The sequence below is a fragment of the Eumetopias jubatus genome, unplaced genomic scaffold (genome assembly GCF_037043125.1).
Source record: "Eumetopias jubatus isolate StellerSeaLion01/CBP00866 unplaced genomic scaffold, mEumJub1_p1.0 scaffold_8, whole genome shotgun sequence".
NCBI lineage: Eukaryota > Metazoa > Chordata > Mammalia > Carnivora > Otariidae > Eumetopias > Eumetopias jubatus.
The window spans coordinates 1,783,182-1,790,134 of record NW_028274814.1 but is presented as its reverse complement, the minus strand read 5'-3'; the positions used below and the strand labels follow the sequence as shown (position 1 = coordinate 1,790,134).

At 38.2% G+C, this 6,953-nt stretch overlaps 1 pseudogene across 1 annotated transcript in view; it reads right to left on the bottom strand.

Moving 5' to 3' along the window:
• Positions 1 to 4,362: 4,362 nt before the first annotated feature.
• Positions 4,363 to 6,953, bottom strand: part of LOC148163625 (elongation factor 1-alpha 1 pseudogene) — a 33,156-nt pseudogene continuing 30,565 nt past the window's right edge. Inside the window, exon 3 of the transcript XR_015768789.1 lies at positions 4,363 to 6,754. The product of XR_015768789.1 is annotated as an elongation factor 1-alpha 1 pseudogene (transcript). The remainder of the gene's footprint in view (positions 6,755 to 6,953) is intronic.

The window sequence follows — 6,953 nt, the reverse complement described above, 5'->3', positions numbered from 1 at the left end:
CTTGAACTCATGACTCTGAGATTAAGACCTGAGCTGAGATCAGTAGTCAAATGTTTGACTCACTGAGCTATGCAGGCACCCCAAGAATTTCTATTTTAAGTGAAATCAAGAACACAAATGGGCTGTTAATTTTTGTAATATATGTAATTAAGAGTAATATCCAAAATATATAAAAAACTCCTCTATATCAAAGTAACTTACTTTATAAGATTAGTCTAACATTGGCATTAAAATGAGGAAAACAGTACAGTGAAGAAAATGTATAGGCTAATCTAACTGATAAACTATTATACAAAAGACCTAAATAAAATATTAGTAAACTAAATCAGCTATATATTAAAAAGATGATAGTTTGACCAAGTAAGGTTTATCCTATCTTAAGACTACATACTAACAGATTCCAATCACATAATAAACAAGAAAGAAAACATCATTTCACTAGATGCAGAAAATCATCATATAAGATTCAATGCCCTTTCTTAATTTAAAAAGAAAATAGGGGCACCTGGCTGGCTTAGTCAGTAGAGCATGTGACTCTTGATCTTGAAGTTCTGAGTTTGAGGCCCACATTGGGCCTTAAAAATAATTAATTAATTAATTAATTAATTAGCTTTTAAAAAATAAAAATAAATCTCTGGGCAAACCAGGAATAGAAAGGAACCCCTAAAACTTGACAAAGTACCAAGAGCAACCAGCATATAAGTAAAAAGTTAGAAGCATTATTCAGCATTGTAATGAAATACCTAGCTAATGCAATAAGATAAGAAAAAATAGTATAAGAAAAGAATAGGAAAAAACATTATTTACAGAGAAGAACGTCTATGTACAAAATTCAAGAGAATCTTCAGATTCATAGAAATGAAAGAAAATTCAGTAAGGTTGCTAAGTACAAGGTAAATAAATTAAAATTCAATAGTATTCCTACATACCTACAAAAAGCAAGTAGAAACTGTGATAATAAAAAATCCTTTTTATAGTAGTAAAAATGTATATATAATAACTAGAAATAAATTTAACAAAAAGCTGTACAGTTTTGCAGAAAAAAAATTATAGGTCTTTACTAAAGAGTACAAAAGAAGGGCTAAATAAAGAGATAAACCACGTTTATGAATGGAAAATCTCAGTATTCTAAACAATACCAATTATCATATCAATCTCTAAATTCATTGCTATTCCAATGAACATTCTAACATAGTGTCTTCTTTTATAGAAACTGGCAAATTGATCTAAAACTAAGAGTATGTTATAAATTTTCAAGTGGTTGATGAATAATCACTTTCCCCAAAATGTGCAGGTCTTAATGCCTGAAATCTGTGAATATGTACCTTACACAGCAAAAAAAACTTTGCAGATGTGATTAAGGATCTTGAGATAGAGAAATTATCCTGGATCATCTGGGTAGGCCCAAACACAAGGATCCTTATAAGAAGGAAGTGGGAAAGTCAGAGTGAAAAAAGGCCATGTAACCACAGAAGTAGAGAGAGAGAGAGAGAGAGAGAGAGATGGAAAAATGTTTCTGTTCTGACCCTGAATACAGAAGAAGGGGCCAAGGAATGCAGATGACTTCTAGAAGCTGAAAACATCAAGGAAATGGATTTTTCCCTAGAGACTCCAGAAGGAACATAGCCTGCTGACACCTTGATTTTATACTTCTGATTTCCAGACCTGTAAGAGGATAAATTTGGGTTGTTTTTGCCCACTAAATTTGTGGTAATTCATTATAAGAGCAACAGGAAACTAATACAGCAAAAAATAGTCTAAATAATTTTGAAGAGGAATAGGGAGGGAGATCTGTCTTTTAGGTATCAAGACTTTATATACAGCTATTAGGATTAAAACCATGTGGAACTGATACAGAGATAGACTAATATAGCAATGAAACAGAAAAGAGCTATAAACCATCCTTGAGTACTTAGTACACCTAGAAGTGGTATTACAAACCAGTGAGGAAAAGAATAGACTCTTCAGTAAATGGTGCTAGATTATGCACGAATTATATCTACATGGTGCCAAAAGGATCAATGCTGACATGTCTCCCAAAAAGGAAAACTGAAAATGATTTTAAGCATTATGACAACATTTGTATAAATTTTACACACACAAAATCACATTATACAGTTAAAAGTGCGTATAAGCTGACAAGGACAACGCAGGCATGGGGAGGATATGCCTGAATACGAGCACAGTGGCTATGTCTGGGGAATGGCGAGCCTCAGGATGTGCCTATAATGATCTATGTCTTATACATTTTTGAAACAAATGTTTTTTCTGAGTATTAGGTACACAGATATGATATTTTCTATTTGAAATATTTCATAGTTTAGAACTTTGTTTTTATATACCCCATCAACTATGATTGAGTTATTGTAGCAGAAATGGCCATCTATTTACCAAATACCATTCCCCCTTTGTTCTTAGTAATAGATGCCTCCCCCCCCTTTTTTTAGCTAGTTGTATTGCATCTTAGAAAGAAGACCACATTTCCTCATCTCCCATATGTTCAAAGATGTGGCTGGGTGACTAAGTTCTGGGTAAGAAAATATATGGGGAAGTATGTGTGGGACTTCGTGGAAGCTCTTTAACAGAAGCCAATTCAATAGAGAGGAACCTCCTTTTAGGCGCCTGCTGCTCCCTGGCTTGCAGACACCCTGCCGGGATCCAAAGAAGACTTGGACCATGAGGTGACCTTATTGATGGGTCATATTCTGAAGATGAAGAAACAGAAATATAGTCAAGGACTTGAGACTGGCTCCTTCTATGTGGAGCCACCATACTGGCCCTGAAGTGTCTACCTGTGTCTGGGTTTTTATATGAGAGAATAAGCTCTCATGCTTAGGCCACTATCGTTAGGTTTCTGTTACCCCCAGGGAGGGAATGCAATTCCTAACTGATAGAGCCACCATGTTCTTTGCTGTGGCCTAAGCAGATCATTACTGTGATTTTAGTGATTCAATTTACCTTTGATCCCATTAATTTTAATTGTATGTGTGTAAGAATTTATGTATGTATGTATTTTTTAAGTAAAGTCTACGCCCAAGGTGGGGCTTGAATTCATGACCCCAAGATCAGGAGTTTCATGTTCAACTGACTACGCTAACCAGGCACTCCATCATTAATATGAATTTTAGTTGGTAAAGTTTATTCACAAGACTGCAGATTGCAGACTCCATCAGCACCATGAAATAATAAAATATGCATTTGGTATTTTATCTATAGTTTTTAATTTTAGGTAAAAAATTGTTAAGTAAAAAAAATATGGAGAGGCTCCTGGGTGGCTCAGACAGTTGAGTATCTGCCTTCAGCTCAGGTCGTGATCCTGGGGTCCTGGGATCAAGCCCCGCATCGCGCTCCTTGCTCAGTAGGGAGCCTGCTTCTCCCTCTGCCTCTCTCTCTCTCTCTCTGTCTCTCATGAATAAATAAAATCTTTAAAAAATGGAATATAATAACTTCTGTAGACAAAATATCCCCAAACAATGTCTCTTGCTCAAAAGATTGTTAAAAACACATACATCTATTCTGTAGCTTCTATTTTAAGATAGAAAATTTGTCTTATCTTTATAGCTATCACCATAATTCTTTTGAGAGAAAAAAGTATTTCTCTTGGGAAAATACATTTGTGTGCTTTGGGTAGAAGCTGATTCCCTAGAGCCAGGTCCAGGTTTGAAGAATGTGTAAACTACTGTGCATTAAAGAGGGGAGAATTTTGTAGGTCCAGGGTTCAGTTTTGCAGGGCATGTCTTGCTCACATTTTGGGGTTCTTCCTGTTATCCTCTGACAGTGAGTACAGCTGGAAATAAACTACTCCAGAATGTAGTCAGAAGTTCCTCATCATGGTGGCTGTCAAGCCAACCTGCCTTGGTGCCAGAGACTGGGAAAGAATTACAGACTAATCTAGGTTTTTAATATGGAAGCCAAAATCTTGAAAAAAAAAACATTTCCAAATATAATTTAACAGTACTTTAAAAAGGTTTTATTTATTTATTTGAGAGAGAGCGAGAAAGCAGGGAGGAGAGGCAGAGGGAGAGAGAGAATCCCAAGCAGGCTCCCTACTGAGTGCAGAGCCGATGCGGGACCCCATCCCACAACCCCTGAGATCATGACCTGCTGAAATCAAGAGTCAGACAATTAACTGACTCAGCTACCCAGGCGCCCCTAATTTAACAGTACTTTTAAATAATAATACAGATCAGCTAAGTGGAGTTCATCTCAGGAATGCAAAAATGATTCAATATTAAGAAATCTATGGATATAATTCACATATGTATTAAAGAGGAAAACATCATATTATCTACATGGATGCCAAAAAATTTTACTACTTTCAGTACCCATTTCTGATTTTAAAAACTATAGTAGAAGGGTGAAAATTTGCTCTTTTACATATGATTTAAATATGTGTATGTCAAAGTACCAGTTAACATCATATTTGATGCTAAAGACAACAGATCAATAAAGGAAAACAAACAACAGATGAAACTGACCAGGCACTCACTCTGATTCTCCCTTTAACCCATTTCCCTCATAAAATCTTGTATTATTTTCACTTTGTCTTCTATTTTCCTCAATCCCTGTTTATTGCTGGGATTTCCATTGCTCAGCAAACAAGAAGGTGAGTGGAAGGCAGCATGGAAAACTTATACCTGGGCTCCTTCTGTGTATCTTTTTCACCTGCCTCTTTTCTACTGGGATTATTAAGGGGATTTTTACGAGATTTTTCCCCCACTCACCTTCCTTCCTCTTATACTGTTTCTGGGGGTGGGCACTGGGATGAATTAGAAGCATCTAGAACGCTGCTCAGTCAAGAGGATAGTGGGAATCTTCTGCCTTTCTCTTTTTTTTGATGGGATTTGGTTTTTTCCTCATTAAACTTTTGTTTTAATGGGTCTCAAAATTCTGTGACAGAGTTTTGGTCAAGTTGTTTCCATTAAAAAGTACTGATTTTAGGGCGCCTGGGTGGCTCAGTTGGTTAAGCGACTGCCTTCGGCTCAGGTCATGCTCCTGGAGTCCCGGGATCGAGTCCCACACTGGGCTCCCTGCTCAGCAGGGAGTCTGCTTCTCCCTCTGACCTTCCCCCCTCTCCTGCTCTCTCTCTCTCTCTCTCTCATTCTCTCTTTCAAATAAATACACAAAATCTTTAAAAAAAAATTACTGATTTTAAAAACTAATTACTTAAAATTGCCACACACAAATACACACAAAACAAATGGTCCATAAAACATTCTTTCCTTCTGAAGGTTTTACAATGCATTTCTCATTAACCAGTCTTTTACTATTAAACTTAAATGGCCAATTGATAAAACAGTTCTGAGACTGTTCTTCCAACCCTGATGAAGACTGGGGTATAATATTCATTTAGCCTTCTGAGCTTTCTGGGCACACTTGGTGACCTTGCCAGCTTCAGCTGCCTTCTTGTGCACTGCTTTGATGACACTCACAACAGCCATTGTCTCATGTCACAAACAGCAAAACAACCCAGAGAAGGATAGTCAGAGAAGTTCTCAACACACATAGGCTTGCCAAGAACCAATCAACGATGGCAGCATCATCAAATTTCAACAACTTGGGACCATCTTCCAGCCTTTTTCAAGAACAACAACCAATCTCCTCCTTCAGCACAGCAAACCTGCAAGCAATGTGAGCTGTGTGACGATCCAGCACAGGTCCATATCCAACACTGATTTGGCCTGGATGGTTCAGGATAACAACCTGAGCCGTGAAGCCAGCTGCTTCCACTGGTGGGTCATTTTTGCTGTCACCAGCCACACTGCCACAACAAACGTCTTTCACAGATACGTTCTTGACATTGAAGCCCACATTGTCCCCCAGAAGAACCTCACTCAAAGCTTCATGGTGCATTTCAACAGAATTTACTTCAGTTGTAACACTGACTAGAGCAAAGATGACCACCATGCCAGGTTTAAGAACACCAGTCTCCACTCGGTCCACAGAGACAGCACCAATACCACCAATTTTGTAGACGTCCTGGAGAGGCAGACACAAGAGTTTGTCAGTTGGAAGAGTTTGTGGCAGAATGCAATCCAGAACTTCAAGCAGTGTGGTTCCACTGGCATTGCCATCTTTATGGGTGACTTTCCATCCCTTGAACCAAGGCTTTGTCACCATTCCAAACAGAAATTGGCACAAATGCTACTGTTGGGCTTGTAGCCAATTTTCTTAATGTAGGTGCTGACTTCCTTAATGATTTCTTTGTATCTCTTCTGGCTGTAGGGTGGCTCAGTGGAATCCGTTTTGTTAACACCAAAAATTAGTTGTTTTACACCCAGTGTGTAAGCCAGAAGGGCAAGCTCACAGGTCTGCCCATTCTTGGAGATACCTGCTTCAAATTCACCAACACCAGTGGCAACAATCAGGACAGCACAGAAAGCCTGAGATGTGCCTGTATTCATGTTTTTGATAAAGTCTCTGTGTCCTGGGGCATCAATGATGGTTGCATAATACTTTGCTGGTCTCAAATTTCTGCAGGGAGATATCAATGGTGATACCACGTTCACATTCAACTTCCAGTTTATCCAAGATCCAGGTGTACTTGAAGGAGCCCTTTCCCATCCCAGCAGCCTCCTTCTCAAATTTTTCAATAGTTCTTTTGTCAATCCCACCATATTTGTAGATCAGATGACCAGTAGTGGTAGACTTCCTGAATCATCCAATGACGATAATGTTGACGTGAGTCTTTTCTTTTGCATTTTGGTTTAGGCTTAGTGGTGGTTTTCACAACATCTGTGTTCTGGTGGCAAACCTATGGTGGAAAAGTTGATGTGAATTTTTAAAGATTGTGATGTGAGTGAGACAACTCCCCCTGCTCCCTGCACACACACACACCTTTTTTATTGCTACTGCATAATTTGTGCTGCTTTTAAAACCCCATTTTTGTGGTCATTAATTTTGAGGAGAGATGATCTTTCTGAACTCTCTGTCTCTTTTACCCTCAAGGTCTA